The following is a 26,598-nucleotide window of genomic DNA, read 5'->3' as shown; positions in this document are numbered from 1 at the left end:
GCCAAATGCGGTGATAATGTTTTGCGGTTACATCCTTCCTGGCTTTGATCAGGGTAGGGATGACTTCATCCGGAATGCCTTTTTCCTTCAGGATCCGGCGTTCAACCGCCATGCCGTCAACGCAGCCGCGGTAAGTCTTGGAACAGACAGGGTCCTTGCTGGAGCAGGTCCCTTTTTAGAGGTAGAGGCCACGGGTCCTCTGTGAGCATCTCTTGAAGTTCCGGGTACCAAGTCCTTCTTGGCCAATCCGGAGCCACGAGTATAGTTCTTACTCCTCTCCGTCTTATAATTCTCAGTACCTTGGGTATGAGAGGCAGAGGAGGGAACACATACACTGACTGGTACACCCACGGTGTTACCAGAGCGTCCACAGCTATTGCCTGAGGGTCCCTTGACCTGGCGCAATACCTGTCCAGTTTTTTGTTGAGGCGGGACGCCATCATGTCCACCTTTGGTTTTTCCCAACGGTTCACAATCATGTGGAAGACTTCTGGGTGAAGTCCCCACTCTCCCGGGTGGAGGTCGTTCCTGCTGAGGAAGTCTGCTTCCCAGTTGTCCACTCCCGGAATCAACACTGCTGACAGTGCTATCACATGATTTTCCGCCCAGCGAAGAATCCTTGCAGCTTCTGCCATTGCCCTCCTGCTTCTTGTGCCGCCCTGTCTGTTTACATGGGCGACTGCCGTGATGTTGTCTGACTGGATCAGCACCGGCTGACCTTGAAGCAGAGGTCTTGCTAGGCTTAGAGCATTGTAAATGGCCCTTAGCTCCAGGATACTTATGTGAAGTGATGTCTCCAGGCTTGACACAAGCCCTGGAAATTCCTTCCCTGTGTGACTGCTCCCCAGCCTCGCAGGCTGGCATCCGTGGTCACCAGGACCCAGTCCTGAATGCCGAATCTGCGGCCCTCTAGAAGATGAGCACTCTGCAACCACCACAGGAGAGACACCCTTGTCCTTGGTGACAGGGTTATCCGCTGATGCATCTGAAGATGCGATCCGGACCATTTGTCTAGCAGGTCCCACTGGAAAGTTCTTGCGTGGAATCTGCCGAATGGAATTGCTTCGTAGGAAGCCACCATTTTTCCCAGGACCCCTTGTGCATAGATGCACTGACACTTGGCCTGGTTTTAGGAGGTTTCTGACTAGTTCGGATAACTCCCTGGCTTTCTCCTCCGGGAGAAACACCTTTTTCTGGACTGTGTCCAGGATCATTCCTAGGAATAGAAGACGTGTCGTCGGGATCAGCTGCGACTTTGGAATATTGAGAATCCAACCGTGCTGCCGCAACACTACTTGAGATAGTGCTACCCCGACTACCAACTGTTCCCTGGATCTTGCCCTTATCAGGAGATCGTCCAAGTAAGGGATAAATAAAACTCCCTTCCTTCGAAGGAGTATCATCATTTCGGCCATTACCTTGGTAAAGACCCGGGGTGCCGTGGACAAACCAAACGGCAGCGTCTGAAACTGATAGTGACAGTTCTGTACCACAAACCTGAGGTACCCTTGGTGAGAAGGGTAAATTGGGACATGGAGGTAAGCATCCTTGATGTCCAAAGACACCATATAATCCCCTTCTTCCAGGTTCGCAATCACCGCTCTGAGTGACTCCATCTTGAATTTGAACCTTTGTATGTAAGTGTTCAAGGATTTCAGATTTAAAATAGGTCTCACCGAGCCGTCCGGCTTCGGTACCACAAACAGCGTGGAATAATACCCCTTTCCCTGTTGCAGGAGGGGTACCTTGATTATCACCTGCTGGGAATACAGCTTGTGAATGGCTTCCAATACCGCCTCCCTGTCGGAGGGAGACGTCGGTAAAGCAGACTTTAGGAAACAGCGAGGGGGAGACGTCTCGAATTCCAATTTGTACCCCTGAGATACCACCTGAAGGATCCAGGGGTCCACCTGTGAGTGAGCCCACTGCACGCTGAAATTCCTGAGACGGGCCCCCACCGTGCCTGGGTCCGCTAGTGAAGCCCCAGCGTCATGCTGAGGACTTGGCAGAAACGGGAGAGGGCTTCTGTTCCTGGGAACTGGCTGTTTGCTGCAGCCTTTTTCCTCTCCCTCTGCCACGGGGCAGAAATGAGGAGCCTTTTGCCCGCTTGCCCTTATGGGGCCGAAAGGACTGCGCCTGATAATACGGCGTCTTCTTATGTTGAGAGGCTACCTGGGATAAAAATGTGGATTTCCCAGCAGTTGCCGTGGCCACCAGGTCCGATATACCTACCCCAAATAACTCCTCCCCTTTATAAGGCAATACTTCCTATGCCTTTTGGAGTCAGCATCACCTGACCACTGCCTCGTCCATAACCCTCTTCTGGCAGAAAGGGACAACGCACTTACTCTTGATGCCAGTCGGCAAATATCCCTCTGTGCATTACGCATATATAGAAATGCATCTTTTAAATGCTCTATAGTCAGTAATATACTGTCCCTATCTAGGGTATCAATATTTTCAGTCAGGGAATCCGACCCCGCCACCCCAGCACTGCACATTCAGGCTGAGGCGACTGCTGGTCGCAGTATAACACCCGTGTGAGTGTATATACATTTTAGGATATTCTCCTGCTTTCTGTCAGCAGGTTCCTTAAGGGCGGCCGTATCAGGAGACGGTAGTGCCACCTGTTTAGACAAACGTGTGAGCGCTTTATCCACCCTAGGGGGTGTTTCCCAACGTGCCCTATCCTCTGGCGGGAAGGGGTATGATGCCAATAACCTTTTAGGAATTATCAGTTTTTTATCGGGGAAAACCCACGCTTCATCACACACTTCATTTAATTCCTCAGATGCAGGAAAAACTACAGGCAGTTTTTTCTCACCAAACATAATACCCTTTTTAGTGGTACTTGTATTATCAGAAATATGTAAAACATTTTTTCATAGCCTCAAACATGTAACGTGTGGCCCTACTGGAAGTCACATTCGTCTCTTCATCGTCGACACTGGAGTCAGTATCCGTGTCGGCGTCTGTATCTGCCATCTGAGGTAACGGGCGTTTTTGAGCCCCTGATGGCTTTTGAGACGCCTGGACAGGCACAAGCTGAGTAGCCGGCTGTCTCATGTCAACATTTTTGTCACGTAATTCCTTCCATAAGCTCAGCCACTCAGGTGTCGACTCCCTAGGGGGTGACAACTCCATTACAGGCAATTGCTCCGCCTCCACATCATTTTCCTCCTCATACATGTCGACACAATCGTACCGACACACAGCACACACACAGGGAATGCTCTGATAGAGGACAGGACCCCACTAGCCCTTTGGGGAGACAGAGGGAGAGTATGCCAGCACACACCAGAGCGCTATATATATACAGGGATAACCTTATAGAAGTGTTTTTCCCCTTATAGCTGCTGTTTTATTAATACTGCGCCTAATTAGTGCCCCCCTCTCTTTTTTAACCCTTTCTGTAGTGTAGTAACTGCAGGGGAGAGCCAGGGAGCTTCCCTCCAACGGAGCTGTGAGGAAAAATGGCGCCAGTGTGCTGAGGAGATAGGCTCCGCCCCCTTTTTGCGGACTTTTCTCCCGCATTTTTATGGATTCTGGCAGGGGTTAAAATACATCCATATAGCCCTGGGGGTTATATGTGATGTATTTTCGCCAGCCAAGGTGTTTTTATTGCTGCTCAGGGCGCCCCCCCCCCCCAGCGCCCTGCACCCTCAGTGACCGGAGTGTGAAGTGTGCCTGAGGAGCAATGGCGCACAGCTGCAGTGCTGTGCGCTACCTTGGTGAAGACTGATGTCTTCTGCCGCCGATTTTCCGGACCTCTTCTTGCTTCTGGCTCTGTAAGGGGGCCGGCGGCGCGGCTCTGGGACCGGACTCCGAGGCTGGGCCTGTGTTCGGTCCCTCTGGAGCTAATGGTGTCCAGTAGCCAAGAAGCCCAAGCTGGCTGCAAGCAGGCAGGTTCGCTTCTTCTCCCCTTAGTCCCTCGATGCAGTGAGCCTGTTGCCAGCAGGTCTCACTGAAAATAAAAAACCTAAAACTAAACTTTTTCTAAGAAACTCAGGAGAGCCTCCTAGAATGCACCCTTCTCGGCCGGGCACAAAAATCTAACTGAGGCTTGGAGGAGGGTCATGGGGGGAGGAGCCAGTGCACACCAGGTAGTCCTAAAGCAGGCCTGGCCAACCTGTGGCTCTCCAGATGTTGTGAAACTACACATCCCAGCATGCCCTGCCACAGTTTTAGCCTTCCCTAATAGCAAAACTGTAGCAAAGCATGATGGGACTTGTAGTTTTACAACAGCTGGAGAGCCACAGGTTGGCCAGGCCTGTCCTAAAGCTTTACTTTTGTGCCCAGTCTCCTGCGGAGCCGCTATTCCCCATGGTCCTTACGGAGTTCCCAGCATCCACTAGGACGTCAGAGAAATGTCATGTTGATATTCTCAATATCATGTATGTGATCAGGCTCTTATGACACATGGGGCACGAGTGATGCTCTATTTGGTGGCTCCGAAACTTTTAAGCAGGCTCCTAAATTTGCACACAAAAAAAAAAAAATTGTCAAGCCCCACGGTACAGAGCATCATCTACTCACAGGTCTTATTTAGAAAAGGATTTACCGGTAGGTAAAAGGATGAGAAAAGGATTTACCGGTAGGTAATTAAAATCCTATTTTCTCTTACGTCCTAGAGGATACTGGGAATCCATTTAGTACCAAGGGGAAGTACCAAAGCTCCCAAACTGGGTGGGAGAGTGCTGAGGTTCCTGCAGAACTGGTTGACCAAACTGAAGGTCCTCAGAGGCCAAAGTATCGAACTTGTAAAAAACTCTGCAAACGTGTTCGAACCTGACCAAGTAGCTGCTCGGCAAAGCTGCAAAGCCGAGACACCCCGGGTAGCCGCCCAGGAAGAACCCACTGACCTAGTAGAGTGGGCCTGTACAGATTTCAAAACCGGCAATCCTGCCATGGAATAAGCATGCTGGATAGTAAGCCTGATCCAGCGTGTAATTGACTGCTTTGAAGCAGGACACCCAACTTTATTGGGATCATAAAGAACGAACAGCGAGTACAATTTCCTGTGACGAGCTGTCCTCTTTACATACACCTTCAAAGCCCACACAACATCCAAAGACTTTGAAGTAGCAGAGGTGTACGTAACAACCGGAACCACAATAGGTTGGTTGATGTGAAATGCGGACACCACCTTAGGAAGACATTGCTGACGAGTTCAGCTCTGTCCTCATGGAAAATTAAGTAGGGGCTCTTCTAAGACAATGCCCCCAGCTCTAACACACGTCTGGCTGAAGCCAAGGCCAGCAGTGTGACTGTCTTCCACGTAAGGTACTTTACATCCACCTCCTGTAACGGTTCAAACCAGTCCGATTGGAGGAAGTGCAGAACCAAACTGAGATCCCAAGGTGCCGTGGGAGGCACAAAGGGAGGTTGGATGTACAAAACACCCTTTTAGAACGTCTGGACCTCAGGGAGAGAAGCCAATTGTTTCTGAAAGTAAATAGACAAGGCCGAAATCTGGACTTTAACGGAGCCTAGAGACAGGCCCACATCCACTCCCATCTGCAGAAAAAGCAGGAAACGTCCCAGATGAAATTCCACCACAGAATATTGTCTGCTTTCACACCAAGAGACATACTTCTTCCATATATGGAGGTAATGTTTAGACGTTACCCCCTTCCTTGCTTGGATCATAGTCGGGATGACCTTGTCAGGAATCCCTCTCCTGGCTAGAATCAGCCGTTCAACTTCCATGCAGTTAAACGTAGCCGCGGTAAGTCTTGATAGACGAACGGGCCCTGTTGCAGAAGATACTCGTGAAGAGGTAGAGGCCACGGATCTTCGATCAGCATCTTGAGAAGATCCGCGTACCAGGCCCTTCGTGGACAGTCCGGAGCAATGAGTATTGCTTGAACCTTTTCCCTTTTTATTCTCTTTAGAATTCTTGGGATCAGAGGAAGTGGAGGACACGTACACCAGCTGGTAGACCCACGGAGTTGTCAGAGTGTCAACCACCACTGCTTGTGGATCTCTTGACCTGGAACAATACCGCTTGAGCTTCTTGTTGAGTCGAGAGGCCATCATGTCGATCTGTGGATATCCCCATCGACGTGTCAACCACCAGAACACCTCCGGGTGAAGGCCCCACTCCCCCGGGTGCAGGTCGTGCCTGAGAAAGTCTGCTTCCCAGTTGTTTACTCCCGGAATGAAGACTGCCTGTCACGATCCGGGTAATTCCTTATCAGTATTTACCTTCCAAATGCCTCCTGAGACTGTCCCAGCGTTCCAAGCATGGATTCCATCTGCACTGTCTGTGTGCAGCACGCTGCATCCCATTGTCTCAAGTCTCTTCATTGTGATTCTGGCAGCTTCATGGTTAAAACTCACATGCCATTTACAGTCTTTCCCTCCAAATTCAAACATGGGCGCAGCCATGTTTGTTTTCATCACATGTTATTTTTCAGCCTATCAGCTGCACTCAGGTCTCTGCCTAATTATCCAGCAGCTGACTCTAGACTCTGCTTAATCAGCCAGCCAATCCCTGCTTCCCAGCAGGTATAAAGATCCTGTTCCTGGGCTGAAAAGATGTCAGTGCTTCAGTTGTCAATCCCAGTGATACAGGTCTCCCTGCTTTGTGGTTGTTTGCTCTCTTCAGGTATTCCAGCTCCTGTCTTCAACTCCACTAGAGACCCGCACCAATTTAACATCCAGCGGTGCAGCCTGACTCTGCAGTGTTCTAACATTGCTCCCTGCGACTGGCAGTGTCTAACACCGGCTTCCAGCATCCAGCAGTGTCCTGTCTCCAGTCCCCATCGGTGCTCCGCCTTCGATCTCCAGTCACCATCGGTGTTCTACCATCGATCTCAAATAACCATCGATCTCAATCGTATCCAATCTGATACGCTGCCCCGTGGCTGTCGGTTAGGATCCCCTAGGTCGTTGGTGCTGCACTAATGATATATCAGAACTGGATGGAATTGGATGAAAAAAGTGTGTTTTTTGTGCATGTGATATATCGCATGCGATGTATCACAGGGAAGTTTAACTGGCATTCTCAGGACACTCCCAGCCCCCGTAGCCCTCTATCCAGCCCATCAGATAAATCTCATGGTACAATTGTATGCCGTACGATATATTGCATGCGATGTATAGCGGCTTCATCAATCGCATGCAATATATCTTATGCAAAAATAGCACAAAAGTACCAAATCGTATGGAATCACTGCCGGGAAGGTCCCGGGGGAGTTCAAGGGAAATTACATCCGACTTCAGCCTCACACATATCGTTGTAGTGTATCGGCCCTTTACTTTGCAGCATTGTTTCCACACCTGCCAATAATTTTTGCATGGAAAGACTCCTATGTGCCAAATTTCAAAGATGCCATATTAATTCCCATTTACAAAGAAGGTGACCCTACAAACTGTAACGACTACAGAGGCATAAGGTTAGCTAGCAACATTCAGCAAAATATTATAAATTATACACTCAAGATAGCAACTGCAGAGAGCAAGCTAGATTTAGACCCAGTCGAGGATACGGCGACCACATTTTCGCTATTACTTGAATCACACCTACAAATCAAAGAAACAGCTGCTTTTGTTGACTTTATCTGTGAGGGCTGTATGTTTGCAAGTAACGGCGGCCACTTCATTAAGTAATGTTTTTCTGACAATCCAGTCAAAAGCTATGCTAAAGAGCTTGCTTAATGCCAGTTGATATTGTGAATGTTTGGGACATTTGCCTACACATTGAACGTTGATCCACTGTTGTATAGGGCGTGAAGCATTGAGGGTGTTATGTGGGATATGCTCCTCCTTGCAGGCACACCAAATAGATTCTCGCTCCACACTGTCAAAGGCACACTTATAGTTTATATGGATATTGTCTCCCTAGTCAAAACCATGCAGAGTGCTCCGCACAATTACAGCAAAGCTTGGCTTACAAATAAATGTGGAAAAAACACAAGTAAATTTTTACTGAAACCACGCCTGTGCTGCTAAACCTAGATGGAAATGTCACTGAACAAGTGGATGTCTTTAAATACCTGGGTTCAACCATCAATGGCCAACAAATAGCTGCTACAAGCGTCATCTAAAGTTGTATAGGTTATGCTACAGCTGCCTTGCATCTCTGAAAAAAGGCCTCCAGAACCACCAGGACATGACCATTGGCACAAAAATGTAGGTATTCAACACATCGGTTATAATAATATTACTTTACTAATTACCAGCCCGTCAAAATTACAGAGCAACACTTGTATTGCTCTGTCGGACACAATCTAGTGGCTGCTGGCGGGCAATACACTTGAATTACCCCCATAGAGGTGAGGAGCAGAGCCACCCTTTTATTATGTAGGATGGATCAGAATCAAGGACAGTTCTTAAAAGTAACCTAACAAGGCTGGAATGTTTCCAACTAAGGTGCTTCTGAATATCCAAGAAAAAGAAAACTAACACGCCATTAGAGAAATTAAAACATCCTTAAACTGTCAAGACCAACCCACAAATAATCCTATATTAAAAGACAGCGTTTAAAGTGGTTTGGACATGTCTACAGAATGAAGCCTAATAGAACACCATACCACGCAAGGATGGATGGAAAACAGCACGTGATACGCCAAAGTAGATATGGCTAAAATATGAATTTTAAATACCTACCGGTAAATCCATTTGTCGTGGTCCATAAGGAATATTGGGGACAGAATTAGAACGATGGGGTATAGACGGGTCCAAACGAGCAAGTGCACTTTAATTTCTTCATCTGGGTGTGCTGGCTCCTCCCCTCAATGCCCCCTCCCACAGGCAGTTATAGGTAAAACAGTGCCCGAAATAGAAAGAACATACTTGAGAGAAGGAAACATGATAGCAAGAAGTGTGGTAAGATTTACACACCAGCACACCATAACATAACCTGGCCAGCAACGGCTGGCAACAGAAAACACAGCAACAGCTGAACAGGAAACCCATAACAGAGAACCTGCAGAAAGTCACCGCACAGAGATGGACGCCCAATATCCCTTATGGACAACGAGAAAAGGATTTACCGGTAGGTATTTAAAAACCTATTTTCTCTAGCATCCATAAGGAATATTGGTGACAGAATTTGTACGATGGGGATGTCCCAAAGCTTCCAGAACGTGCGGAGACTGCTGTAGCACCGCCTGCCCAAACTGGGTATCCTCTTTGGTCAGTGTACCAAATTTGTAGAATTTCACAAAAGTGTTCTTCCCAGACCAGGTAGCCGCTCGGCATAGTTGCAAGGCCGAGACTCCACGGGCAGCCGACCAGGAGAAGCCTACTGACCTTGTAGAGTGAGCCTTCAGAGATTGAGGAAAAGGTAAGGCTGCCGACACATAGGCCTGTTGGATAGTAAGCCTAATCCAACGAGCAATGGTCTGCTTTGAAGCAGGACAACCTTTTTTCTGAGCATCATAAAGCACAAACAAGGAATCCGTCTTCCTGACCCGAGCAGTGTGCCTGACATAGATCTTCAAAGCACGCACAACATCCAAAGACTCCGGAGGAGCTGAAGCGTCAGAACAGGACGGAACCACAATAGGTGAATTCAGGTGAAATGCGGAGACAACCTTCGGCAGGAACTGCTGTCTAGTCCGGAGCTCCGCTCTGTACTCGTAAAAGACCAAGTATGGACTTTTACACGATAGGGCCCCCAATTCTGAGACGAGTCTAGCAGAAGCCAGGGCCAATTTACATCACTGTCTTTCATGTGAGGTACTTGTCTACTAACGTCATCAGACGCTCAAACCAGGAGGACTGTAGAAATTGCAAAACTACATCCAAAGCCCAGAGTGCCCTAGGTGGCACAAAGGGAGGTTGCATGTGGAGTACCCCTTGTAAGAAGGTCTGAACTTCTGGCAACACAGCCAATTTCTTCTGAAAGAAAATTGAGAGAGCTGAAATCTGGACCTTAACGGAACCCAGATGTAAGCATTTATCCACATCAGCTTGTAGGAAAAGTCCAAAGTTAATCTCCGCAGGCGGATATGTGCGCTCCTCGCACCAAGAGACATATCTCCTCCAGATATGATGATAGTGTTTTGACGTCACAGGTTTTCTGGCTTGCACCATAGATCCTTTCTTAGTGGCAGAGGCCAAGGGTCTTCTACGGACATGTCCAGAAGAGTGGTGTACCACGCCCTTCGGGGCCAATCCGGCGCAATCAGGATTGCTTGTACTCTGTGATGTCTGATCCGCTGGAACACCCCTGGGATCAACGTAATCGAAGGAAATAGGTAGACCAGCCGATAAGGCCAAGGCAACGTCAGTGCGTCCACCGCACTCGCCTGAGTGTCTCTGGTTCACGAACAGTAGCAGCGAAGCTTCTTGTGGAGGCGAGATGCCATCATGTCGATCTGCGGGTATCCCCACCTGTCGACAATCTGTTTAAACACCTGAGGATGCAATCCCCACTCCCCCGGGAGGAGGTCGTGGCGACTCAGGAAGTCCGCTTCCCAGTTGTCCACTCCTGGGATGAAAATTTCGGACAGTGCTCTTGCATTTCTTTATACCCAAAGAAGTATTTTTGACACTTCTCGCATGCAGGCCCTGCTTTTTGTCCCTCCTTGTCGGTTGATGTATGCCACAACCGTGGCGTTGTCCGACTAAACCTGGATCACCTGATCCCTGAGTAGAGGGGAGGCCTGAAACAGAGCATTGTAGATATCCCGAAGTTCCAGAATGTTGATCAGAAGAAGGGCTTCTTGGGCAGACCACCTGCCATGGAACTGCGCCCCCTTGGTGACAGCTCCCCATCCTCTCAGGCTCACATCCGTCATGAGGAGGATCCAATCCTGTATCCCGAAACGTCGACCTTCCAGCATGTTGGAAGACTAACCACCACGGGAGTGAAATCCTGGCCTGGGGTGACAGCCGAATCATTCGGTGCATCTGAAGATGTGAACCGGACCACTTGTTCAGGATGTCCAATTGGAAAGGTCTGGCATGGAATCTGCCTATCTATAATCGCCTCGTACGAGGCCACCATTTTTTCCAACAATTTTATGCAAATATGAATGGAAACTCGAGCAGGTCAGAGAAACATGCGAACCATCTCTTGAAGTGTTCTCACCTTGTCCTCCGGATGGAACACTCTCTGAGCTACAGTATCATACCCAGAAACAGGAGCCTTTGAGACGGTTCCAGTTGAGACTTCTGTAAATTGAGTATCCACCCGTGGTGAAACAGAAGTTGGATAGTGCGATCTATATGGAGCAGTAGAAGCTCCCTGGAACTTGCTTTTATCAGGAGATGGTCTAGGTAAGGGACAATGTTGACCACATGGACTATGAGCTGCAACATAATTTCCGCCATTACCTTTGTGAACACCCTCGGATCGGTAGACAGGCCGAAGGGCAACACCTGAAACTGGTAGTGATCGTTCAGTAAGGCGAACCGTAGATAGGCATGATGAGGAGGCCAAATCAGGATATGTAGGTAGACGTCCTTGATATCCAGGGACACGAGGAATTCCTGTTGTTCCAGGCCCGCGATCACCGCTCTCAAAGATTCCATCTTGAATTTGAAAACCTTCAGGTAAGGAGTCAAGGACTTCAGATTCAAAATGGGTCTCACAGACCCGTCTGGTTTTGGCACCACAGACTCTAGTAGTAACCTTGTCCTTGCTGTAGCAGGGGCACTGGAACAATGACATGGGACTGGACCAACTTGTCAATGGCCAGTAGTAGCGTAACACGCATATTTTCCAAAACTGGCAAGCCTGATTTGAAAAATCATTGGGGAGGAGCACCGTCGAACTCCAGCTTGTAACCCTGAGAGATAAAATAAGAATTTACTCACCGGTAATTCTATTTCTCGTAGTCCGTAGTGGATGCTGGGAACTCCGTAAGGACCATGGGGAATAGCGGGCTCCGAAGGAGGCTGGGCACTCTAGAAAGATCTTAAACTACCTGGTGTGCACTGGCTCCTCCCACTATGACCCTCCTCCAAGCCTCAGTTAGGTACTGTGCCCGGACGAGCGTACACAATAAGGAAGGATATTAAATCCCGGGTAAGACTCATACCAGCCACACCAATCACACCGTACAACTCGTGATATGAAACACAGTTAACAGTATGAAACAATAGAGCCTCTCAACAGATGGCTCAACAATAACCCGATTTAGTTAACAATAACTATGTACAAGTAATGCAGATAAACCGCACTTGGGATGGGCGCCCAGCATCCACTACGGACTACGAGAAATAGAATTACCGGTGAGTAAATTCTTATTTTCTCTAACGTCCTAGTGGATGCTGGGAACTCCGTAAGGACCATGGGGATTATACCAAAGCTCCCAAACGGGCGGGAGAGTGCGGATGACTCTGCAGCACCGAATGAGAGAACTCCAGGTCCTCCTCAGCCAGGGTATCAAATTTGTAGAATTTTGCAAACGTGTTTGCCCCTGACCAAGTAGCTGCTCGGCAAAGTTGTAAAGCCGAGACCCCTCGGGCAGCCGCCCAAGATGAGCCCACCTTCCTTGTGGAATGGGCATTGACAGATTTTGGCTGTGGCAGGCCTGCCACAGTATGTGCAAGCTGAATTGTACTACAAATCCAACGAGCAATAGTCTGCTTAGAAGCAGGAGCACCCAGCTTGTTGGGTGCATATAGGATAAACAGCGAGTCAGATTTTCTGACTCCAGCCGTCCTGGAAACATATTTTCAGGGCCCTGACAACGTCTAGCAACTTGGAGTCCTCCAAATCCTTAGTAGCCGCAGGCACCACAATAGGCTGGTTCAGGTGAAACGCTGACACCACCTTAGGGAGAAACTGGGGACGAGTCCTCAATTCTGCCCTATCCATATGGAAAATCAAATAAGGGCTTTTACAAGACAAAGCCGCCAATTCTGATACTCGCCTGGCAGAAGCCAAGGCAAATAACATAACCACCTTCCATGTGAGATATTTCAGATCCACGGTTTTTAGTGGTTCAAACCAAAGTGATTTTAAGAAAACTCAACACCACGTTGAGATCCCAAGGTGCCACAGGAGGCACAAACGGGGGCTGACTATGCAGCACTCCTTTTATAAATGTCTGAACTTCAGGTACTGAAGCTAGTTCTTTTTTGAAAGAAAATCGACAGAGCCGAGATCTGTACCTTAATGGAACCCAATTTAAGGCCCATAGTCACTCCTGCTTGCAGGAAATGCAGAAATCGACCTAGTTGAAATTCCTCTGTTGGGGCCCTTTCGGCCTCACACCATGCAACATATTTTCGCCATATGCGGTGATAATGAGTTGCTGTAACCTCTTTCCTGGCTTTAGTAAGCGTAGGAATTACTTCCTCCGGAATACCCTTTTCCTTCAGGATCCGGCGTTCAACCGCCATGCCGTCAAACGCAGCCGCGGTAAGTCTTGGAACAGACAGGGCCCCTGCTGCCGCAGGTCCTGACTGAGTGGCAGAGGCCATTGGTCCTCTGATATAAATTCTTGAAGTTCTGGGTACCAAGCTCTTCTTGGCCATCCACGAGTATCGTTCTTACTCCTCGCCTTCTTATTATTCTCAGTACCTTTGGTATGAGAGGCAGAGGGGAGAACACCTAAACCGACTGGTACACCCACGGTGTTACCAGAGCGTCCATAGCTATCGCCTGAGGGTCCCTTGACCTGGAGCAATATCTTTTATAGCTTTTTGTTAAGGCGGGACGCCATCATGTCCACCTGTGGCCTTTCCCAATGGTGTACAATCCTATTGGAAGACTTCTGGAGGAAGTCCCCATTCTCCCGGGTGGAGGTCGTGTCTGTTGAGAAGATCTGCTTCCCAGTTGTCCACTCCGGAAATGAACACTGCTGACAGTGCTAACACATGATTTTCCGCCTATCGGAGAATCCTTGTGGCTTCTGCCATCGCCATCCTGCTTTTTGTGCCGCCCTGTTGATTACATGGGCGACTGCCGTGATGTTGTCTGATTGGATCAGTACCGGCTGGTTTTGAAGCAGAGCCCTTGCTGGCCTCAGGGCATTGTAAATGGCCCTCAGATCCAGAATATTTATGTGTAGGGAAATAACCTGACTTGACCAAAGTCCCTGGAAGTTTCTTCCCTATGTGACTGCCCCCCAGCCTCAAAGGCTGGAATCCATGGTCACTAGGACCTAGTCCTGTATGCCGAACCTGCGGCCCTCTTGAAGATGGGCACTCTGCAGCCACCACAGTAGAGATACCCTGGTCCTTGGAGACAGGGTTATCAGCCTATGCATCGGAAGATGCGATCCGGACCACTTGTCCAACAGGTCCCTCTGAAAAGTTCTTGTATGGAACCTGCCTAATGGGATTGCTTCGTAAGAAGCTACCATTTTTCCCAGGACTCGCGTGCAATGATGCACCGCTACCTATTTTGGTTTCAGGAGGTCTCTGACTAGAGATGACAACTCCTTGGCTTTCTCCTCCGGGAGAAACACTATTTCTGGTTTATGTCCAGAACCATCCCCAGGAACAGTAGACGTGTCATAGGAACCAGCTGTGACTTTGGACTGTTTAGAATCCACCTATGCTGTTGTAGCACTTTCCAAAATAGTGCTACCCCGACTACCAACTGCTCCTTGGACCTCGCCCTTATAACGAGATTGTCCAATTACGGGATAATTACAACTCCCTTTTTTTGAAGGAGTATCATCATTTCGGCCATTACCTTGATAAAACACCCTCGGTGCCATGTACAGTCCAAACGGCAGTGTCTGGACTTGGTAATGGTAATCCTGTACCACAAACCTGAGGTACTCCTGGCGAGGATGGTAAATGGGGACATGCAGGTAAGCATCCTTGATGTCCCGGGATACCATGTAATCCCCCTCGTCCAGGCTTGCAATAACCGCCCTGAGCGATTCCATCTTGAACTTGAATTTTTTTATGTTCAAGGATTTTAAATATAAAATGGGTCACACCGAACCATGCGGTTTCGGTACCCCAACCCGTGTGGAATAGTAACCCCGTCCTTGTTGAAGTAGGGGCACCTTGAGTATTACCTGCTGGGAATACCGCTTATTAATTGCCTCTAGCACAGCCTCCCTGCTTGAGGGAGTTGTCAGCAAGGCATATTTTAGGAAACGGCTGGGGGGAGACATCTCTAATTCCAGCTTGTACCCCTGAAATACTACTTGGAAGAAACAGGGATCCACCTGTGAGCGAGCCCACTAATTGCTGAAATTTTTGAGGCGGCCCCCCACCGTACCTGGCTACACCTGTGGAGCACCCGCGTCATGGTGTGTACTCACAGGAGGCGGGGGAAGAATCTTGATTCTGGGAACAGGCTGACTGGTGCAGCTTTTTCCCTCTACCCTTGTCTCTGTACAGAAAGGAAGCGCCATTTGACCCGCTTGCTTTTCTGAAGCCGAAAGGACTGTACCTTTTTCTGTGAGGAAACCTGAGGTAAAATTATTTCTTCCCAGCAGTTGCTGTGGATACGAGGTCCCAGAGACCATCCCCAAATAATTCCTCACTCTTATAAGGCTCTCTATGCGCTTTTTAAGTCAGCATCACCTGTCCAGTGACAGGTCTCTAATACCCTCCTGACAGAATGGACATTACATTTATTTTGGATGCCAGCCGGCAAAATATCCCTCTGTGCATCCCCCATATATAAGACAACGTCTTTAATATGTTTTTATGTTTGCCAACTATTATCCCTGTTTGACAGGGTCATCAACCACGCTGCAGCAGCACTATCTGCAGGTCTCAGTCTAGTACCTGAGTGTGTAAATACAGACTTCAGGATAGCCTCCTGTTTTTTTTTTATCAACAGGTACCTATTAAAGTGGCCGTATCCTAAGACGGCAGCGCCACCTTTTTTGACAAACGTGTGAGCGCCTTATCCACCCTAGGGGATATCTCCCAGCGTAACTTATCCTCCTGGCGGGAAAGGGTACGCCATCAGTAACTTTTTATAAATTACCAGTTTCTTAACGGGGGAACCCACGCTTTTCACACACTTCATTTATTCATCTGATGGGGGAACAAAACACTGCCTGTTTTTTCTCCCCAAACCTAAAACCCATTTATAGAGGTTAAAGTCAGAAATGTATAACACATTTTTTATTGCCGGGATCAAGTCACGGATTGGATTGTGTATATGTCTCCACCTTGTCGACACTGGAGTCAGACTCCGTGTCGACATCTGTGTCTGCCATCTGAGAGAGCGGGCGTTTTTGAGCCCCTGATGGCCTTTGAGACGCCTGGGCAGGCGCGGGCTGCGAAGCCGGCTGTCCCACAGCTGTTACGTCATCCACCCTTTTATGTAAGGAGTTGACACTGTCGGTTAATACCTTTTACCTCTCTATCCACTCTGGTGTCGGCCCCACAGGGGGCGACATCACATATATCGGCCTCTGTTCCGTCACCATATAAGCCTCCTCATTCAACATGTCGACACAGCCGTACCGACACACCGCAGACACACAGGGAATGCTCTAAACGAGGACAGGACCCACAAAAGCCCTTTGGGGGGACAGAGTGAGAGTATGCCAGCACACACCAGAGCGCTATATACTGCAGGGACTAACTGAGTTATGTCCCCTATAGCTTTATATCTATATATATCTATATATCTATATATATATATATCTATATATATATATATATATATATATAAAGTATACTGCGCCTAAATTTAGTGCCCCCTCTCTCTTTTTTTAACCCTTGTAGACTGCAGGGGAGAGCCAGGGAGCTTCCCTCCAACGGAGCTGTGAGGGAAAATGGCGCCAGTGTGCTGAGGAGATAGGCTCCGCCCCTTTTTCGCGGCCTATTCTCCCGTTTTTTATGGACTTCTGGCAGGGGTATTTACCTCATATATAGCCCCTGGGGCTATATATTGAGGTATTTTTGCCAGCCAAGGTGTTTTTATTGCTGCCTCAGGGCGCCCCCCCCCAGCGCCCTGCACCCTCAGTGACCGGAGTATGAAGTGTGTGAGAGGAGCAATGGCGCACAGCTGCAGTGCTGTGCGCTACCTTGGTGAAGACTGAGTCTTCATGCCGCCGATTTTCCGGACCATCTTCTTGCTTCTGGCTCTGTAAGGGGGACGGCGGCGCGGCTCCGGGACCGAACATCAAGGCTGGGCCTGCGGTCGATCCCTCTGGAGCTAATGGTGTCCAGTAGCCTAAGAAGCCCAATCCGGCTGCAAGCAGGCGAGTTCGCTTCTTCTCCCCTTAGTCCCTCGCTGCAGTGAGCCTGTTGCCAGCAGGTCTCACTGAAAAGAACAAATTCTAAGACTATAACTTTCTAAGAGCTCAGGAGAGCCCCTAGTGTGCATCCAACCTCGGCCGGGCACGAAATCTAACTGAGGCTTGGAGGAGGGTCATAGTGGGAGGAGCCAGTGCACACCAGGTAGTCTAAGATCTTTCTAGAGTGCCCAGCCTCCTTCGGAGCCCGCTATTCCCCATGGTCCTTACGGAGTTCCCAGCATCCACTAGGACGTTAGAGAAAGGTCCCTTACCCAGGCATCTTGACAGGAACCGTCCCAGATGTGGCTGTAATGACGTAACAGAGATTCCACAATGAGATCCCCTCGAGGTGGGTGGGCACCGTCATGCCGAAGTTTTGTGGAAGCTGAACTGGTGCTCTGTTCCTGAGAGCCGGCAACAGCTGGTTTCTTAGGCTTACCTCTGGAGCCTCTAGCTGCATTGGAAGCACCCCTGGCCCTAGATCGAAATCTGGAGGGCCGAAAGGACTGAGTAGACGGTCCCGGAGAGGTACGCCTAGCAGGCAGAGACCCTGAAGGGAGAAACGTGGATTTCCCAGCAGTAGCCTTTGAGATCCATGGGTCCAATTCCCTTCCGAAGAGCCATTCACCTGTGAAGGGAAGAGATTCCACATTACGTTTGGAATCAGCATCTGCAATCCATTGACGCAACCATATGACTCTGCGTGCAGACACAGCCATAGCAGTGGTTCTAGTATTTATATTGCAAATCTCCTTAAGGGAGTCACAGAGGACTCTTGCCGTGTCCTGAATGTGTTTTAGGAAAGTTACAGTAGTAAGTAAGGTCATATCACCTGAAAGACCCTCCTGAATCTAAGTAGCCCATGTATGAATGGCATGTGTAATCCAGCAACCAGCAATGACCGGCCTTTGAGCTACACCTGCAGCAGTGTAGATAGATTTTAGTGTGGTCTCTATTTTCCTATCCCCTGGGTCCTTTACAGTAAAAGAACCTGGAGCACCGCCTTTTTAGAAAGGCGAGAGACTGAGACGTCTGCAGCTGGAGATTCTTCCCAGAATTTCCTGCCTTCAGGGGCAAATGGGAAGGTATTTAAAAATAGTTTGGATGCCTGATATTTTTTATCTAGATTTTTCCAGGCTAATTTAAATAGATCATCCAATTCTTTGGAATCAGGAAAAGTGACTGTCAGTTTGTCTTGTGGGAGGAAAATAAGAATTTACTTACCGATAATTCTATTTCTCGGAGTCCGTAGTGGATGCTGGGGTTCCTGAAAGGACCATGGGGAATAGCGGCTCCGCAGGAGACAGGGCACAAAAAGTAAAGCTTTTCCAGATCAGGTGGTGTGCACTGGCTCCTCCCCCTATGACCCTCCTCCAGACTCCAGTTAGGTACTGTGCCCGGACGAGCGTACACAATAAGGGAGGATTTTGAATCCCGGGTAAGACTCATACCAGCCACACCAATCACACCGTACAACTTGTGATCTAAACCCAGTTAACAGTATGATAACAGAAGAGCCTCTGAAAGATGGCTCCCTAAACAATAACCCGAATTAGTTAATAATAACTATGTACAAGTATTGCAGATAATCCGCACTTGGGATGGGCGCCCAGCATCCACTACGGACTCCGAGAAATAGAATTATCGGTAAGTAAATTCTTATTTTCTCTATCGTCCTAGTGGATGCTGGGGTTCCTGAAAGGACCATGGGGATTATACCAAAGCTCCCAAACGGGCGGGAGAGTGCGGATGACTCTGCAGCACCGAATGAGAGAACTCCAGGTCCTCCTTTGCCAGGGTATCAAATTTGTAGAATTTTACAAACGTGTTCTCCCCTGACCACGTAGCTGCTCGGCAGAGTTGTAATGCCGAGACCCCTCGGGCAGCCGCCCAAGATGAGCCCACCTTCCTTGTGGAATGGGCCTTAACAGATTTAGGCTGTGGCAGGCCTGCCACAGAATGTGCAAGTTGAATTGTGTTACAAATCCAACGAGCAATCGACTGCTTAGAAGCAGGCGCACCCAACTTGTTGGGTGCATACAGTATAAACAGCGAGTCAGATTTTCTGATTCCAGCCGTCCTTGAAATGTATTTTTTTAAAGCTCTGACAACGTCCAACAACTTGGAGTCCTCCAAGTCGCTTGTAGCCGCAGGCACTACAATAGGCTGGTTCAGGTGAAACGCTGATACCACCTTAGGGAGAAAATGCGGACGCGTCCGCAGCTCTGCCCTATCCGAATGGAAAATTAAATAAGGGCTTTTATAAGATAAAGCCGCCAGTTCAGATACTCTCCTGGCGGACGCCAGGGCCAGTAACATAGTCACTTTCCATGTGAGATATTTCAAATCCACATTTTTTAGTGGTTCAAACCAATGGGATTTGAGGAAATCTAAAACTACATTTAGATCCCACGGTGCCACCGGAGGCACCACAGGAGGCTGTATATGCAGTACTCCTTTGACAAAAGTCTGGACCTCAGGAACTGAGGCCAATTCTTTTTGGAAGAATATTGACAGGGCCGAAATTTGAACCTTAATAGATCCCAATTTGAGACCCATAGACAATCCTGATTGCAGGAAATGTAGGAAACGACCCAGTTGAAATTCCTCCGTCGGAGCACTCCGATCCTCGCACCACGCAACATATTTCCGCCAAATGCGGTGATAATGCTTCGCGGTGACTTCCTTTCTTGCCTTAATCAAGGTAGGAATGACTTCTTCTGGAATGCCTTTTCCTTTTAGGATCTGGCGTTCAACCGCCATGCCGTCAAACGCAGCCGCGGTAAGTCTTGGAATAGACACGGTCCCTGCTGAAGCAGGTCCTGTCTTAGAGGTAGAGGCCACGGATCGTCCGTGACCATCTCTTGAAGTTCCGGGTACCAAGACCTTCTTGGCCAATCCGGAGCCACTAGTATCGTTCTTACTCCGCTTTGCCGTATGATTCTCAATACCTTTGGTATGAGAGGCAGAGGAGGAAACACATACACCGACTGGTACACCCAAGGTGTTACCAGCGCGTCCACAGCTATTGCCTGCGGATCTCTTGACCTGGCGCAATACCTGTCCAGTTTTTTGTTGAGGCGAGACGCCATCATGTCCACCATTGGTCTTTCCCAACGGTTTATTAGCATGTGGAAAACTTCTGGATGAAGTCCCCACTCTCCCGGGTGAAGATCGTGTCTGCTGAGGAAGTCTGCTTCCCAGTTGTCCACTCCCGGGATGAACACTGCTGACAGTGCTATCACGTGATTCTCCGCCCAGCGAAGGATCCTGGCAGCTTCTGCCATTGCACTCCTGCTTCTTGTGCCGCCCTGTCTGTTTACATGGGCGACTGCCGTGATGTTGTCCGACTGGATCAACACCGGTCTTCCTTGAAGCAGAGGTTCCGCCTGGCTTAGAGCATTGTAGATTGCTCTTAGTTCCAGAATGTTTATGTGAAGAGACTTTTCCAGGCTCGACCACACTCCCTGGAAGTTTCTTCCTTGTGTGACTGCTCCCCAGCCTCTCAGGCTGGCGTCCGTGGTCACCAGGATCCAATCCTGTATGCCGAATCTGCGGCCCTCCAATAGATGAGCCCTCTGCAACCACCACAGAAGAGATACCCTTGTCCTTGGAGACAGGGTTATCCGCAGGTGCATCTGAAGATGCGTGCATTGATGTACAGACACCTTTCCTGGTTTTAGGAGATTCCTGACCAGGTCGGATAACTCCTTGGCTTTTTCCTCGGGAAGAAAAACCTTTTTCTGAACCGTGTCCAGAATCATCCCTAGGAACAGCAGACGAGTTGTCGGCATTAATTTGGATTTTGGAATATTCAGAATCCATCCGTGCTGCTTTAGCACCTCTTGAGATATTGCTAATCCCATCTCTAGCTGTTCTCTGGACCTTGCCCTTATTAGGAGATCGTCCAAGTATGGGATAATTAATACGCCTTTTCTTCGAAGAAGAATCATCATCTCGGCCATTACCTTTGTAAAGACCCGAGGTGCCGTGGACAAACCAAACGGCAGCGTCTGAAACTGATAGTGACAGTTTTGTACAACGAACCTGAGGTACCCCTGGTGTGAGGGGTAAATTGGAACGTGGAGATACGCATCCCTGATGTCCAAGGATACCATAAAGTCCCCTTCTTCCAGGTTCGCTATCACTGCTCTGAGTGACTCCATCTTGAACTTGAACTTCTTTATGTACAGGTTCAAGGACTTCAGATTTAGAATAGGCCATACCGAGCCATCCGGCTTCGGTACCACAAATAGAGTGGAATAATACCCCTTCCCTTGTTGTAGAAGAGGTACCTTGACTATCACCTGCTGAGAGTACAGCTTGTGAATGGCTTCCAAAACCGTCTCCCTTTCGGAAGGGGACGTTGGTAAAGCAGACTTCAGGAAACGGCGAGGTGGATCTGTCTCTAATTCCAACCTGTACCCCTGAGATATTATCTGCAGGATCCAGGGATCTACCTGCGAGTGAGCCCACTGCGCGCTGTAATTTTTGAGACGACCTCCCACCGTCCCCGAGTCCGCTTGAGAACCCCCAGCGTCATGCTGAGGCTTTTGTAGAAGCCGGGGAGGGCTTCTGTTCCTGGGAAGGAGCTGCCTGTTGCTGTTTCTTCCCTCGACCTCTGCCTCGTGGCAGATATGAATAGCCCTTTGCTCTCTTATTTTTAAAGGAACGAAAGGGCTGCGGTTGAAAAGTCGGTGCCTTTTTCTGTTGGGGAGTGACTTGAGGTAGAAAGGTGGATTTCCCGGCTGTAGCCGTGGCCACCAAATCTGATAGACCGACTCCAAATAACTCCTCCCCTTTATACGGCAAAACTTCCATATGCCGTTTTGAATCCGCATCGCCTGTCCACTGTCGCGTCCATAAAGCTCTTCTGGCCGAAATGGACATAGCACTTACCCGTGATGCCAGTGTGCAGATATCCCTCTGTGCATCACGCATATAAAGAAATGCATCCTTTATTTGTTCTAACGACAGTAAAATATTGTCCCTGTCCAGGGTATCAATATTTTCAATCAGGGACTCTGACCAAACTACCCCAGCACTGCACATCCAGGCAGTCGCTATAGCTGGTCGTAGTATAACACCTGCATGTGTGTATATACTTTTTTGGATATTTTCCATCCTCCTATCTGATGGATCTTTAAGTGCGGCCGTCTCAGGAGAAGGTAACGCCACTTGTTTTGATAAGCGTGTTAGCGCCTTGTCCACCCTAGGAGGTGTTTCCCAGCGCTCCCTAACCTCTGGCGGGAAAGGGTATAATGCCAATAATTTCTTTGAAATTATCAGCTTTTTATCAGGGGCAACCCACGCTTCATCACACACGTCATTTAATTCTTCTGATTCAGGAAAAACTATAGGTAGTTTTTTCACACCCCACATAATACCCTGTTTAGTGGTACCTGTAGTATCAGCTAAATGTAACGCCTCCTTCATTGCCAAAATCATATAACGTGTGGCCCTACTGGAAAATACGGTTGATTCGTCACCACTGGAATCAGTGCCTGTGTCTGGGTCTGTGTCGACCGACTGAGGCAAAGGGCGTTTTACAGCCCCTGACGGTGTTTGAGGCGCCTGGACAGGCACTAATTGATTGTCCGGCCGCCTCATGTCGTCAAACGACTGCTTTAGCGTGTTGACACTATCCCGTAATTCCATAAATAAAGGCATCCATTCTGGTGTCGACCCCCTAGGAGGTGACATCCCCATATTTGGCAATTGCTCCGCCTCCACACCAATATCGTCCTCATACATGTCGACACACACGTACCGACACACAGCAGACACACAGGGAATGCTCTAAACGAAGACAGGACCCACTAGCCCTTTGGGGAGACAGAGGGAGAGTCTGCCAGCACACACCAAAAAGCGCTATATATGACAGGGATAGCCTTATAATAAGTGCTCCCTTATAGCTGCTTTATATATATCAAGATATTGCCATTAAATTTGCCCCCCCTCTCTGTTTTACCCTGTTTCTGTAGTGCAGTGCAGGGGAGAGACCTGGGAGCCGTCCTGACCAGCGGAGCTGTGAGAGGAAATGGCGCCGTGTGCTGAGGAGATAGGCCCCGCCCCTTTTTCGGCGGGCTCGTCTCCCGCTATTTTGTGAATACAGGCAGGGGTTAAATATCTCCATATAGCCTCTGGGGGCTATATGTGAGGTATTTTTAGCCTTTATATAGGTTTACATTTGCCTCCCAGGGCGCCCCCCCCCAGCGCCCTACACCCTCAGTGACTGCGTGTGAAGTGTGCTGAGAGGAAAATGGCGCACAGCTGCAGTGCTGTGCGCTACCTTTAGAAGACTGCAGGAGTCTTCAGCCGCCGATTCTGGACCTCTTCTTACTTCAGCATCTGCAAGGGGGCCGGCGGCGCGGCTCCGGTGACCATCCAGGCTGTACCTGTGATCGTCCCTCTGGAGCTGATGTCCAGTAGCCAAGAAGCCAATCCATCCTGCACGCAGGTGAGTTCACTTCTTCTCCCCTCTGTCCCTCGTTGCAGTGATCCTGTTGCCAGCAGGAATCACTGTAAAATAAAAAACCTAAGCTAAACTTTCTCTAAGCAGCTCTTTATGAGAGCCACCTAGAATTGCACCCTTCTCGGCCGGGCACAAAAATCTAACTGGAGTCTGGAGGAGGGTCATAGGGGGAGGAGCCAGTGCACACCACCTGATCTGGAAAAGCTTTACTTTTTGTGCCCTGTCTCCTGCGGAGCCGCTATTCCCCATGGTCCTTTCAGGAACCCCAGCATCCACTAGGACGATAGAGAAAAATGACTACTGATTAGTAGCATCCTCCAGGGGGAGCTTTAACACATCCGTTATATAGCCAATATGAGGGGTTCTATACCCTGTGTAGGGGTGGAATCCCCACTAATGGGGTCCCCATCATCCCCATCTACCTGTACATCATCAGAATCGGATAGGATTGCAGGTAAAGCACGTTTTCATGCACCTGTAGTAGGCAGCGTGTGATGGGAAGCATCAGCCTTGGCAGTTAGGCTTAGCTACTGGTTGTTGCAGTTCTTGTGTTTTATTGGCATTGGCAGTGAGCTGAGATGACCTATCCTACATCATAGTTTTTATATCCCCCAGCCAGGATGGCTCTGGACTCTCCCCCATGTTGTTATCAGCATTTTGTGATGACTGACTACACTGCTCACATGAAATGGAGCCCAATGAACTAGGGGAGAATCTGGCATTACATACAATGCATGACTTCTGTTTCACCATAATGAAATACAGAACAATACACATACAACACAGACTGAATACAAAACAAGCCTGTCCTAATGCATGTGAGAGTAGACACAGAAGAGAGGACACCAGCGCACCCAACGCTGTACAGCCCCTGTGAGACTGTCAGCGTTTTATGTAGTACTATAAAACAGTGATACTGCAGTACAGATAATTCCCCAGGAATGTAAACTGTGCACTAATAGCGGCTCTCCCCCTCTACACCCGGTACCAGAGTTCCTGTGACTTTTGAGGAGCTGTATGTGGCTGCTGCTTAGGCAGAGGCAGGCGCCAAAATGCAGCTGAGCCTGCTCTGATGTAGCTCCACCCCCCCGCTATGGCGCCGGAGCTAGTAACAAGATTTTTATACTGGCTATGTCTGCACAGGCTGTGTAGCCTCACATAAATGTTTGATACAACACACCTCCCACCAGTCTCACGCAGGGGCACCCGCGGGTCCCCCCCCAGGAGGGACCCGTACGCCTCACCCACGCATCTGCCGCACAATGAACCGGGGGGCCCCCGGTATGTACTCACCGCGACGCTCACCTTCATGCTCTGTTAGGGGTGTGCGGCAAGCTGCGGCTGCGACAGCCAAGGCGCAGTGCACCACTGAACAAACAGCCCCTCAGGACGGTGGTCCTGCAGCGGGGAAAGCGGCTCTGCACCTCATGAGGCCGGTGACCGTCTCCCCCCTATACTCCCACGGTGCAGGTATGCTGTTGCCCAAACAGCATGCCGGAATAAGTAAAAGTTTAAAAGAAATTGAAGAAAAACTCTGGAGCTCAGAGATGTGCATCCTCTCCTGATTCTCTAAACTGCCTGTGGGAGGGGGCATAGAGGGGAGGAGCCAGCACACCCAGTTGAAGAAATTTAAAGTGCACTGGCTTCTTTAGAACCATCTATACCCCATCGTACTAATCATGTCCCCCAACATCCCTTATGGATGCTACAGAAAGTAGGTTTCCCAAGACCTGCAACCATTGCATTTCCCCATTGATGATGCCAAGCAAGTCCCCTTAACCAATCCCGGTGGCATGTGATTATTAGAGGTTCCCTGCCTTAGGCTGTCATAGTCCTGGTAAGTTTACCCAACCGGTGCTAACGACAAGTAAAGTCTAAGCTGTCTGCCTCTGACCTTGTGACCATGTTTTCAGCTTTCCACCACTGAGCAAATACATGGACCTGCCTGGGCTATATGATGATGATCATAGTACATTGGCTTGCGTATCATGTACAACACATTTATTTGTCACTACATCATGCTACAATAAAAACGTATAAAAAACAAAAAAAGTTTGTTGCTTCTTCGAGTTTGTGTGATAGAGAGTTTCAATAGTTTGATTTTACATCCTGTGTAAAGAAATCACAATCGGACATGTTACACTGTGAGGTTTAGGTCTATGGAAACTATATAGCAGGGCTGGCCAAACCGGTCCTCGAGATCTACCAAGAGTTCATGTTTTCCAGGCCTCCTGGAGATCTGTAGAATTGTCAGTTAGGAATGAATGCAGCACATCTTAATTAGTAAGGACTACACCTGTGCACCAGCTAGGTGGTCTGGAAAATGTGAACTGTTGGTAGATCTCGAGGACTGGTTTGGCCAGCCCTGCTATATAGGCTACATAAGAGACACAAATCAGTTATAATTATATTAATCTAAAATATACCTTCTCAAACTACTACAGAACTGGTTATTAAATAACTTTATTGCCAATCCATCATTATAAAGAATCAATGCCTTTTGCAGAAGTATATAAAGTTATATAAGGATCCATGGAATATTCATCTAATACACACAGCTTCTAATCTTCTATTGGAAAATTAAAAGAAACAAAAAACTGCAGCAAGGATGGATCTCTCTATGGGGCCTGTGGGGTATATTCAGTTGTGCAGGTTTCTCCTGCAGTCGTGAAGGGATTTTACTCTACAATTAAAGGTGAGAAAACGAGCCACGGTGATTCCTATAGTTTTTTTTTTGTTTTTTTTAAATAATAGTTTTTATTTAGGTTTAAGAAACTATAGTCTTTTTTCCTCGCACCCCCAGAGCAAGTCTGATTTCTCCTAAATACCTTGTTCTGGCACAGCTGCAGCACCCAACAGCACGTCACTGGTGAGCAGGGTAGGTGTGAGGATGTATTAATGTGGGTAGTATAGGTGGGAGTAGGGGTAGGTCAGAGGGTGCATTAGTGGAGTACTGATGGTGTGAGCAGTACAGGTTGGGTAAACTCTAAACAG

General features: G+C 48.6%; 1 protein-coding gene across 2 annotated transcripts in view; it reads right to left on the bottom strand.

Moving 5' to 3' along the window:
* RDX (radixin) overlaps positions 1 to 26,598 on the bottom strand; it is a 196,672-nt gene that overhangs the window by 120,481 nt on the left and 49,593 nt on the right. The window lies entirely within an intron of this gene.

The sequence above is a fragment of the Pseudophryne corroboree genome, chromosome 2, assembly GCF_028390025.1.
Source record: "Pseudophryne corroboree isolate aPseCor3 chromosome 2, aPseCor3.hap2, whole genome shotgun sequence".
NCBI classification, from domain to species: Eukaryota; Metazoa; Chordata; class Amphibia; order Anura; family Myobatrachidae; genus Pseudophryne; species Pseudophryne corroboree.
This window is presented reverse-complemented; position numbering and strand designations above follow the sequence as displayed.